The sequence below is a fragment of the Anabrus simplex genome, chromosome 1 (genome assembly GCF_040414725.1).
Source record: "Anabrus simplex isolate iqAnaSimp1 chromosome 1, ASM4041472v1, whole genome shotgun sequence".
In the NCBI taxonomy this organism is placed as follows: Eukaryota; Metazoa; Arthropoda; class Insecta; order Orthoptera; family Tettigoniidae; genus Anabrus; species Anabrus simplex.
In genome coordinates this window covers 848,772,380-848,785,355 of record NC_090265.1, presented here as the reverse complement: position 1 = coordinate 848,785,355, position 12,976 = coordinate 848,772,380, and positions in this window count along the sequence as shown.

Sequence of the window (12,976 nt, the reverse complement as noted above, 5' to 3'; positions counted from 1 at the left end):
GGCATTCCGCCATATGAAGAAATTATTACCGTATGTAATTTGAACTTAAACCTTCATTTTAGAACCCAAGTCCTTAAGTGTTACGTCTTCTCCACTTTGCATTACAGTGCGGAGGCTTGGACACTCACGGCCTTGATAATTAAACGGCTAGATGCCTTTGAGCTCTGGTGTTATCGTCGTATGCTCAGAATATCTTGGTTGCATCACGTATCGAACGACGTAGTTATGCAGCGAATGAGTAAACAATTTGAGTATTAAGTGCACTAATTTACTTTATAAATACCCTATAGCTGTGATAATATTAGAATGTTCTCAATCACAGTGAGCTTTAGCTCAGGTGCCTTGGCAAATAATAATAATAATAATCAATAACAAAGACCATCAAAGAAAGGAAAGAAGCATACTTCAGTAAGGAGAAATACCACCTCCAACAACTCATACTTCAAGGAAATGTAAAAGGAAGAAAAGACCCTGGGCGACGACGCATTTCCTGGTTGGGAAACCTCCGCCAGTGGTCCAATTTTTCATCAGATGGAATAATTAGAGGAGCTGTTAGTAGGAAGGTCTGGACCAGATTGACCGCCAACATCCACTGAGGGTGCGAACAACGACGGTGCTGAGACCTAGCGGCACTGTGTGACAAGTGCAGGAACTGCATACCTTCCACATAAATGCGTCTCCAGCCATTGGAAATATTTGTTAAAATAACTGAACAACCATAACAATTAAAAATGAAATTTTAAATTATGGATTACATCTTTCATATACAGTACCTCCAAACGAGCATTATATTAGCCGTGCCTTTTGCAATACCTTAAAAATTAAAAGCAGAATGCATTTGGAGATCTATACAACCTCCGGGAGGAATACTTAACAACTGATCGCCCTCCACTTGTTCCTGATGTTTTTCCAACTACCTGAGGTCATCATTTTGTGTAGACATGAACTAATTTTACCGCCGGATGTTATTCTTCACTCCAACTCTCTGTGGAGGGATGGATTCACTACTGCGTGTTTCTGTTGTTGCTCGTAGCGTGATGTGTTGTATATATTTGAAGATGTCTGTTAAAAAAAACACAAATGTACAGCTCCCGAGCTACAGAAATTAGCAGGTCAGATTGAAATTTCTGGTTTATCCGGGAATCGTACCCGGGCTCTCTGAACCGAAGACTAGTACGCTGACCATTCCGTGGAGGTGGTGATTATTGTTTGAAGGGGGAGTACAAATGGGTAACCATCCTCTATTAATACTTAGAATGAATATGGAAGAGGTCCGACACTTTGAAGAATGAAAGTACCGTCAAAAGAAAAGGAAGAGCCTCGAAGCGCTGACCATTCAGCCAAAGTGCCCGACGGGGCAGGTAACTTAACAACACGCATACTTTGTTAAGATTTCCAAAAAAGGCTCTAATTAAGGAACATGAGTTTTAGTCCATTCTTCTTCTTCTTCTTTTTCGGGAAGATTGATCTCCCCGAATTCAACAGCAGAACTCATCTGACGCTGCTATCTCATTTTCGCTGTATATTGAATTTTCTTTTTACGTCTGAAAACAGAAATACATAATATTGTGTGTGTGTGATACATACTGTCGTTTTTAATTTGCTTTACTTACACAGTTTACGATCTAGCTTTGGTCTCACCCCGCGGACTCAGCGAGGGATACCACCTCTTCCGTCGCAAGGGCAGTGTCCTGAAGCGTGAGATATTTTGTCGGGGAAGGACGAACAGTGCCTCGCCCAGGCCCTCACGTGCTTCAATCAATCAATCAATCAATCAATCAATCAATCAATCAATCAATCAATCAATCAATCAATCAATCAATCAATCAATCAATCAATCAATCAATCAATCAATCAATCAATCAAACCTGATCTGCATTTAGGGCAGTCGCCCAGATGGTAGATTCCCTATCTGTTGTTTTTCTAACCTTTTCTTGAAAGATTTAAAAGAAATTGGAAATTTTTTGAACATCTCCCTTGGTAAGTTCTTCTCCTTCCTATAAACGAATATTTGCCCCAATTTGTCCTCTTGAATTCCAACTTTATCTTCATATTGTGATCTTTCCTACTTTTAAAGACACCACTCAAACTTATTCGTCTACTGATGTCTTCCCACGCCATCTCTTCACTGACAGCTTGGAACATACCACTTAATCGAGCAGCTCGTCTCCTTTTTCCCAAGTCTTCCCAGCCCAAACTTTGAACATTTGTGTAACGCTACTCTTTTGTCGGAGTAGCGTTTGTTCAGCAGAGGCCTTATGGGAGACGAGAAGGTCGGAATTTATAGGCAAGGAAGAGGGAACGAAACGACCGTGTCCTTAAGTTAGGTACCATCCTGACATTTGTCGGGAGAAGAAGTGAGAAACCACGAAGAACCAATTCGAGGAGAGCTGAGGTGGGAATCAACCTCCTCTGCCCAGTTGACCTCCCGAGACACAGTGGACCCCGTTCCAGTCCTCGTACCACATTCAAACCTGGGCCACCTGGGGTGGTAGCTAATCACACTAACCACTACACCACAGAGGCGGACCATATTGGAGTTAGATGAGGATATTACTATCAAGTGAACTACAATGTTCCCGACAACGAAGAAGTGTTCAGGATTTCCTAGTCTCTTTCAAAACTTTATGCATGAAGAATTACCATACACTCCAGGGTTGTATTTTCCTTCGGACTCAGCAAGGGATCAAACCTCTACCGCCTCAAGGGCACTGCCGTGGAACGCGAGACATTTCGACGGGGATAAAACCGGGGAAGAGGACCAGTACCTCCACCAGGCCGGCTAACCTGCTATGCTCAACAGGATTGGGGGGATGTGAAGATTGGAATATATAGACAAGGAAGAGGGAAGGAAGCAGCCGTGGACTTAAGTTAGATACCATCCCAGCATTTGTCTGTAGAAGAAATGGAAAACCACGACAAACCACATCGAGGACGATTAAGTTGGGAATCGAAACCGCCCCTCTACTCAATTGACCTCCGAAGGATGAATAGACCCCATTCCAATCCTCGTACCACTTTTCAAATTCCGTGGCAGAGCCGGAAATCGAACCCGGGCCTGCTCGTGTGGTAACTAATCATACTAACCACTACACCACTAGGCATTAATTGTGGTGGTTTTATGTCCAGTCTTCTGCCAATAATGGACTGAAATAATTTTCTTACAGTTAAAAAGACTGAATGCCCACTGGATTCGAACCTCCTGCCTTTCAGCTTCAGTGCTACCACCATAACCATTACTCTATAGGACCACCCTCTTCAAATATTGAGAATTTATGTACTTAACACTGCGGGACCTCAAGTATGAGTTCATTAAATGTTCAATATTCGTTAATATGATACGTTTTACGTTACACTAAGAGTTCAGTATTTGAGTGACTTATTAAAATAAAGGGCACAGAATGTAACCTCAACATGGATGTGAGGTCATGATTTTTAATACTTGCGGTCATTATCAGTTCCCATGTCATTATGTTGCAGGGTAATTCGTTCAGTGCATAACATTTTACTTGAAATATCACTGCAATGTTAGACTATTTAGTGACACAGACTGATAAATTATAAGCAACACGCCAGTGCACCAGAAATCATACAACCGGCAATACACTATCTCAGTGCTCACCACACCGTGCCGCAGCAGCGTTATCAACTTGCTCGCCAAAAACAGCAAGTAAGCTTTCCTATATTGGTACACTAAAGTATTTGTTAACACACCCGGAGATAATTAGAATTAAGAAAAAACGAGATTCTCAAAAATCCATTATAAACCATGCCGAGTAAAAATGCAAAATACTGGGCGAGTTGGCCGTGCGCGTAGAGGCGCGCGGCTGTGAGCTTGCATCCGGGAGATAGTAGGTTCGAATCCCACTATCGGCAGCCCTGAAGATGGTTTTCCGTGGTTTCCCATTTTCACACCAGACAAATGCTGGGGCTGTACCTTAATTAAGGCCACGGCCGCTTCGTTCTAACTCCTAGGCCTTTCCTATCCCATCGTCGCCATAAGACCTATCTGTGTCGGTGCGACGTAAAGCCCCTAGAAAAAAAATGCAAAATTGTAAAAAAAAACGGAAAATATAAATTATATTGTTTTAAACTTATATTAATATATGTATAATTATTTGACACAGCAAAAATTAACGGACAAGTCAGTTACTGCGATTTGAGGCTCTTGTTGCCAATTCTGTGCTTTTCCCGCTAGATCACGAGGTATGAGGTTGTTAAAGTTAGCGGGTTTCCTGGCGGGCTCAAAGTTATGTATATCTGGAACCTACCCAGAAATACCATTGCTACTAAATACGATTTTATTTATCGGTATAGTATTAGTAACCAGACAGGACAATACAACGGTACATCATAATAATTCAGGTTTCCGTGAAAGCTGACAAACTGTCTATATCCTACAAGTGGCGGTGATTGCTTTAATCATCCTTTCTCAATAAATTAAGTGGAAAACACATTTAAAATAAAACAACTCCAATTATCCAATGGAGGAATTTGGAAATGATGTGAAAAATAAAACAAAAATCATTGTATCGAGCTGAAAAGTTCTCAAACGCATCAAAAGTTCATACATGAATTGAATGATGAAATCAGCAGTAGCCGCTTCATCCGCAAGCTCATTTCCCGCAATCCCAACGTGGCTTGGAAGCCACACGAAAATAACTCTGCTGCCAGCATCACACAACCTGGCTAAAAGGTACCAACCCAGCATTTGCAGGGAGAAGAAGTGATAAACTATTAAAAAAACTTTGAGGATGGCTGAGGTAGGAATCGAACCTCCTCTACTCAATTGACATTCCGAGGCTGAGTGGACCCCGTTCCAATCCTCGTACCACGTTTGAAATATTGTGGAAGAACCGGGAATCGAACCTGGGTCTCCAGGGGTAGAGCTAATCACACTAACCACTACACTACTAAGGGGAATGTACTTGTTTTCCTCCAAAATTCCAACAGCCTCGACCACATTTGAACCCACTATCTTGTGATTCGGAGGCCAACACATTACCATTGATTCACTGAAGGGTGTAATAGACAAATGAACTATTCTAAAGTAAAAGCAAAAGTACGTAATAAAAGATCAAAATGTACTATGAAGAAAAATTTGAATTTTGTAGAATAAATTATACTTTTATTTCTACGATGCTTTCGGTCAATTAGCTCAAAAACCCGTGAACGTAGCAGCTGTACAATGACTTACATGCAGTCGCGGCACACAGAGACGGTACTTGTGAATCATCCTTTCCCAGTAATTGGCAGATTTACAGGCCAAGTCATATTAATCAACTCTCATGGGAGTTTGCGCTCTCTGTTACGGAGGGAGTTTCAACTCCTCACAGAAGCCCTTCTGATGGAACAGGGACTACTGTACAGAACAAGATAAAAAATAAATAAAACAAGACCTGTAGAGGTTGTGAATGTGAAGAATTACTCAACATACAGAAGGTTTCTTACTTCAGATCAGTCAGTGGTTTAGGCACTTTTAAAGTACCAGGTGAGTTGGCCGTGCGGTTAGGGGCGCGCAGCTGTGAGCTTGCATCCGGGATATAGTGGGTTCGAACCCAACTATCCGGCAGCCCTGAAGATAGTTGTCCGTGGTTTGCCATTCTCATACCAGTCAAATGCTGGGGTTATACCTTCATTAAGCCCTTTCCTATCCCATCGTCGCCGTACGACCTAACTGTGGCGGTGCGACGTAAAACAAATATAAAAGAACTTTAAAAGTTAAAGCATCATCGTAATGTGATAAGGGATAAAATAAACCGAACACTATATTGATAACAACCGGTGTTAGATATTACGTGCAAGTGCTGTACATAATGTATATATTCTGCAAAGTTAGTTGTAACAATAATAACAATAATAATAATATAATAATAACAAAAATGCCTTTCCCAAAACACTAAGGTACGTCACTATGAAATGGTTCTGAAGTCAGTAGTTACGTATGTATCCTAAACCCTATCCCTATATGTCAATAAAGGACTCCCCGAAGAACTCTTGAAAAAGGAGCGCAGAATAATTAAAGTAGGCCTAATCATGGGATCCAACTACAAGAATGGCGTCCAACAAAAAAGATCCAATAAGGAAGTTTGTAAGAAAATAGAAAAATTACAGACACGATCCGCAAAAGGCGGGAACGATTTTACAGTAACCCCGAACGAATGGACGGAAAAAGGTTGACCAAGCAGATCTTTAACCTATTCGATTGAAAACCTGAAAGCACGATGCCATGATTTAGAAACACCAAAGAAGACCTTCAAGTGCTACATATCAAACCGGAAGACGCCTTTGAGCGGTCTATTCCAAAAACAAGATAGTGACGAGCGGGCTAATCCGAGACGAACAAGCGAAAAGAAGACACGGTGTCCCTTGGACAGAGGAACGCAAGCAGGCCCACTAAGAAAGAATTAGGGAATTCTGAGCTCAAAAGAGAGCAAAATTCACGTGGTCCTCGATGGCCCTAGCGAATAAATAATAATAATAATAATAATAATAATAATAATAATAATAATAATAATAATAATAATAATACCAAGTGAGTGGCTGCGGGTTTTGTCTCGCGTAGCTGTTAGCTTGCATTAGGGAGAAAATGGATTAGAGCTCCACTGTCGGCAACTCTGAAGATTGTTTTCCGTGGTATCCCATTTTCCATCTTGTAAAAACAATAATCTTTCATAACGGACATCTCTTGGATAACTGTTGTTCTCTTCTGAATCCGAAGCTATTCGGTTGTGGAAGCCTAGCGTGTATCTTATATCTATGACCTTGACTCCCTTTTCATTCTTTTGCCACCCCCTCATGCTTCGAACTGTCAGAATATTTCCAATGTTTTCCTTCGTTAATGTTTAGTTGTACTTCACCACTCCTCCATTGGCCTACCACTGAAGCCGGCTCCTATGCATGGGTTCATCCATCTAGTTCATTCTTAAATTAGTATTTCGTTTGCGGGTATCCTTCTACCATTGTTCCCACTTTTCATTCCCTTACACCAAAATAGCCTGAGATCACAGCAATGGAAAGATAATTTCGTCTAACAGCTGTCTTCTTTATTGTTGATCACAACTGCGAGCTTATTTATTTAATTTATTTATTTATTTATTTATTTATTTATTTATTTATTTATTTATTTATTTATTTATTTATTTATTTATTTATTTATTTATTTATTTATTTATTAAAAGCTTGCATATAGCTTTATAAACTGTTATGACTTTCATAGTTCGGTCTGCCCGTCTTTCTGAGTTAACTACGTACTTCTATGGTACTGTATAGGCTTTTGGGCTTATGCCGTGTCAAGAAAATAAGGTGAAATTCTTTACGTTTCGCAGAGAACTGTGCTCTGCGTCATCAGAAGAAAATCTCGACTGTTCACGAGAAAGGCTTCTTAAACAACGACTCTTTAAATTTAGACGTTATAATAGAAGTGGAAATGGTACGTTCATTCGCCACCAGATGGCTCCCCAGACGTGGCACAGCGCTAGCGTTCGAAGTGGAAGCTGGCCGAACCATCAGAATCAGTCTAAGATTTTCACACCTCCACATTCATATTTTTGTGGTTGGTTCTTTGTCATCGTTTAGTTCCGTACGTCTTACCATAAAATAACTGAAAACTGAGTCTAATCCTCTTCATGTTGCTCTGATCCTCATAGGAAACCAAATATCCTTCATTTACCTCACATGATCACACCATCGAAGTTGTTTCAAACCCACAACTTCAACCATAATGTTCGTGCCTAACTTATCTACCTAGTTCAGTCAGCCAGAAAACAGAGTGATATAAGAATAATTTTGTCCGGAAGCTAATTTCTCCCTTACAGAATATCGTTGACCACAACTGCTAAATTATCGCGTTATGCGTATCTGATATATCGGATATATCCGTTAAAGATATTTTTTTCCTTATGATCTCGACAATTACCAAACGAGATGGCTGCACAGGTTGATTAATTGATGATGATGATGATGATGATGATGATGATGATGCTTGTTTAAAGAGGCCTAACAACTAGGTCATTAGCCCGGTTGGTTACTTAATCGAATTGGATTTCCTAGCCACTGCCTGCTTTTGACAATTTTCGCAAACGACGACGTGCCACACGTTTGTCCGCAGGAGTTATTTTACGTACCAGTAGATCCACTGACACGAGGCTGATGCAATTGAGCCCCTTCAAACACTGCCGGCCTGAGCCAGGATCAAAATTACCAACCTCGAGTCAGAAGGCCAGCGCCTCAACACTCTGAGCCACTCAGCCCGGTACGGGATGGTTCATGTACAATTAAACTTGCATTTGGAAGATTGGTGGGTTGAAATTTACCAATGGCAGATTGGATTCTCACTTTCACAACAGGCAAATCCTGGGGCTGTACTTTAATTATAGTTCCGTCCAAGCACTGGCCGGAGAAGGTTGTCCGATACAGCCCACTCGCTTACTGAACGTGTTTAGTGAAATTAACCAACGGTAAATCCAGTTAGGTGCGCCGCTCACTTTTAAAGTGCTGTGTTTATGTATCAGTAATTAAGGAAATACAAGAAAGAAACATGCAACATACCAGGAAAAACGCCTTGAAGTGCTCCTTCCAACGAAATACAACTCAACCCTCAGCCGCTGAAATCCACACATGGGTAGCAGACATATTGAAGATCACTGTGGACCAATTGGAAGGTAATTTCACGCAATATTTTTGATAGGTTATTGACTAACTTTTCTGGACAAAACTGCGTCACACTATTTACTGGCGAACGCGTCCCAGTCGAAATTACCGCAGCTGGCATTGAGGTAACAAGAGTAAGGCTATTTAACATTCCCTCAGAAGTACCAACTGAAAGAATACGGACATACTTCGCAAAATATGGTACCGTTAAATCGGTGTCAAATGAATACTGGCCACATTGTTATAAGTTACCAGTTGCAAACGGGATTAGGCAAATACAAATAGACCTCCAAAATCAAATACCATCTTTTATCGTCATAGAAGGGTTTAAGGGACAAGTTGTATATGACGGTCAAGAAAAAACCTGCGCTGTTTGTAATTCTAGTGACCATCTCAGAATTGATTGTCCGCGTCGCTACAGACCAATGACACATTTAGAAAATAACCGCACAGAGCCAGGCGAACAGCCAGCCGTAAGCACGCCAGAAGTACAACAGTACAATGCGGAGTACCCGCCCCTAGCAAGGCAGACTAACCCTAGTAGCGACGAAGGCCAATGCCGGTCGAGTGTACCAGCCGCTTGCGTGCCTGTGCAAGAAAGCTTTACACCAGATGACGTAGCAAGTGAACAACAGGTTCTTAGTACATCAGGACCGAACTTGCCCATAACTGGCAGCACAGACACGAGCCAAATTGCTAACCGTAAGAAACCGAAACTGTCTGAAAAAGACATTCAAGAAATGATGATCAGTCCCTCAGCGGAGGACTCTGATACGTCATCAGCTCCGGAAACTTTGACACAACACCCCAAGAAACGCACTAAAACACGTAAACCGTCCCAGACTACAAACAGTGCCAAGGACTCTAGATCGAGAACCCAAAAGACTGCGACCTGTGATCAGGCCCAACTACAGGATGCCAATGGTGAAGAAGTTCGTCGAATAATGAACGATCACTGCCACATGAACACAGCGCCCAGCCATGGCCCGATTTTCTCTGTTCTGAGGGCATGACATCGAACAGAATTGCATGAGTACGTTTCTGAATTTTTAAATATCATGCGTGCCAAGTACAACACACATTCACCAGACTCCCCACAGATGTTCGAAACGCAGTTAATATCTGTACTGAAGGAACTAAATTACAATTTATGAAAACCGGTCACAGGAATTTATAGATGTTTTAATAGGGACGCCTTACCCCCATATGCTATATCCCAAACATTATAATCTGGAATCATCATCTCTTGCTACAGTGGGGACTATATCTACTACTGTACATACTCTGCCTTTGCGCACTATTGCTACAGCTAATATAAATGGAATAACCAGTCGTAGCAAGTTGATCTCCTTAAGAAGTTTATAACCGAGAATGACATAGACATACTTTTCTTACAAGAGGTTTGTTTAACAAATTTCGATATCCTCCATCCATATGATTATTTTGTTAACATAGGGCAGGTCCCAAGGGGAACAGCGATCGTTTACCGGCCAGGATTAACAATGAATGAATTCATAGCGAACCCCAGTGGTCGAGTCATTTCAGCCTTATGTGACAATACAGTATACATTAATGTCTACAGTCCTTCAGGCTCACAAAACCGAACGGAGCGAGAGAAATTTTTTATGGAGGAACTAACTATCCATTTTACACGTGGAACCGATGTAGTATTAGGTGGTGATTTCAATTGTGTGTTACACCTGAAAGACCAACGAGGACAAACACCCAACTTGTCTCCAACACTATCCGAGATAGTCAAACGCTTGCATATCGTAGACGCATGGGAATACAAACACAAAGACTACGTCGAATTTACATTCCATAGACCCACATCTGCATCCAGACTGGATAGGGTATACCTTTCTCAAACTTTATACTCCAGTACTCATACTATCAGTGTTCTTCCTGTTCCTTTTACGGACCATCACACGGTCGTCCTCACACTAAAATCTCGCACGTCTATCCCATTACTGGGACGAGGTTACTGAAAACTGAATAACAGACTTCTTATCTCGCCAGAAGCAATGGAAGGATTTCCCCACAAATGGACCCAAATAACCAGGCGGAAAAACTACTATTATTCAACACTCTTGGAGTGGTGGACCCAAGCAGCAAAAGCCGATATACGTCAGTTTTTCCGCAACTTATCATACACCAAGTCAGAAGAACAACGATACACATCGCAGTTCTACCAAGAAGCCTTACACAATTACAGTCGACTACAACAACAAGGCCACGTTGTCCATCACCGACTGACAGAAATCATCTGCACCAGACAGCAACAGATACTGGAAGGTATTACAATCCGAACACCCTTCGATCACCGATGAAGAACGCACATCTCTCTACCACATCGCCAAAGACGCCAACTGCCATAAAAAGAAATTCATTGTTCAATTACAAACAGCCAATCGGATTGTCAGTGGAACAACACAAATCCTTCGCGAAGTCACTACCCACTATACAACTATCTTCGCCCAGAATAACGAGTCGCCCCCAGCCGACACTTCCCCTTTTCTCAACGCTATCCAGCTACACCTTAGCCTCCAAGATGCCGAGCGTTTAGAAGCTGATATCACAGAAGAAGAATTGCGGCACGTAGTTTTCGCAGCCAGTAGAAATAAATCCCCAGGTCCAGATGGGGTATCATTTGAATTTTATAAACAGTACTATTATCTACTGAAAACTGATTTGCTATCGCTTTTTCAGGAACTGTTTACGAGAGATATTCAGTGTTTGGAATTCGCACAGGGAATCGTCGTCATGGTGCCAAAAATTAAATTCCCTAAATCCCTATCCAACTACAGACCACTCACTCTAATTAATACAGACTATAAGCTTCTTACAAAAATATTAGCCATGCGCATCAAAGCAGTACTGCTGAACATTCTGGGTCCTGAGCAACACAGCGTCATTGAGAAATCTAACATTGTCACTGGGCTTAACAATCTACGGAATTTCATCTTACACATGGGCATAGAACCTACAACACAAGCCGCGCTTCTCAACTTAGACTTCGCCCAGGCATTTGATAGAGTTTCACATAAATACTTGTGGTCAGTACTCCATAAATTCACCTTCCCCCACAGACTAACAGCAACAATGCAAAGTCTGTATCAAAGAGCTACTTCTAGAATACAAGTAAATGGTTACTTAACCAAACCGATACAAATTAAGAAATCCATACGACAAGGACGTCCGCTGTCAACCATTTTATTTGCACTATGCATCGGACCCTTCATACGACAACTAGTGGATCAACTTCCAGGAATACAGTTTTTTTTTTGCTAGGGGCTTTACGTCGCATCGACGCAGATAGGTCTTATGGCGACGAAGGAATACAGCTAGGACAGTCAAAGATCAGTGCACAAGTGTATGCAGATGACGTATCCGTTATACTAAGTACCGCATCTCAGATCGACACACTAAAAAATATCATCCATACTTATGAACTACACTCTAGTGCCCAATTAAATGTGCGAAAATCGGCATTGTTGCCATTTGCCGCCTGGCCACGAGTAACAACATGGATGCCCACCGTCGACAGGATCAAAATACTAGGCATTACTTTTTGCAACAACTTCCAAGTCATGATCACGGAGAATTGGAGCAGACAGCTACACATAGTGCGGACAGCGATAAATGCATACCACCTCCGACATCTAAATGTAATACAAAAGGTGTACGTTATTAACACCTTCATACGCAGTAAATTGTGGTACCTCGCTCAAATTCTTCCAGCACCCACAGTTATTTTGAAGCAAATGACGTTTAGTATGGGGTATTATTTATGGAAAGGACAACCCTACAGAATAGCAAGAACGCAACTATACCGAGAGACCTCGCAAGCCGGACTAGGTCTTGTCTGCATCGAATATAAATGCACTGCCTTACTAGCACGCAACTTAATTCTATGCAAGACATCACCAACAATAACTACGCAAAATCAGTCTTGACTTTGATCCTGAGTGATAATGACAGTTTACCACATGCTGGTCAAACAACGGCGCCTCTCAGACGAATTATCGCCTTCATAGAAGGACTTCCTTCAAACAACCACCAGGCTCGCGAATCAGAAACAACAACGAGGGAATTATACGCATACATAATGACCCAACACACAAGGTCACGTGCTATACAGGCTAAGTACCCCTTACGACGATAGAATATGGTATGGCGTAACGTGCACAACAAGTGGCTACCCTTGCACTGGAAGGAGACACTATATTTCTTAGTCAATGAAATACACCCCACTCGGGACAAACTATATCGACTTGGGCGAGCCGACACCAACGTCTGCGAATACTGCACACAAACGGATACC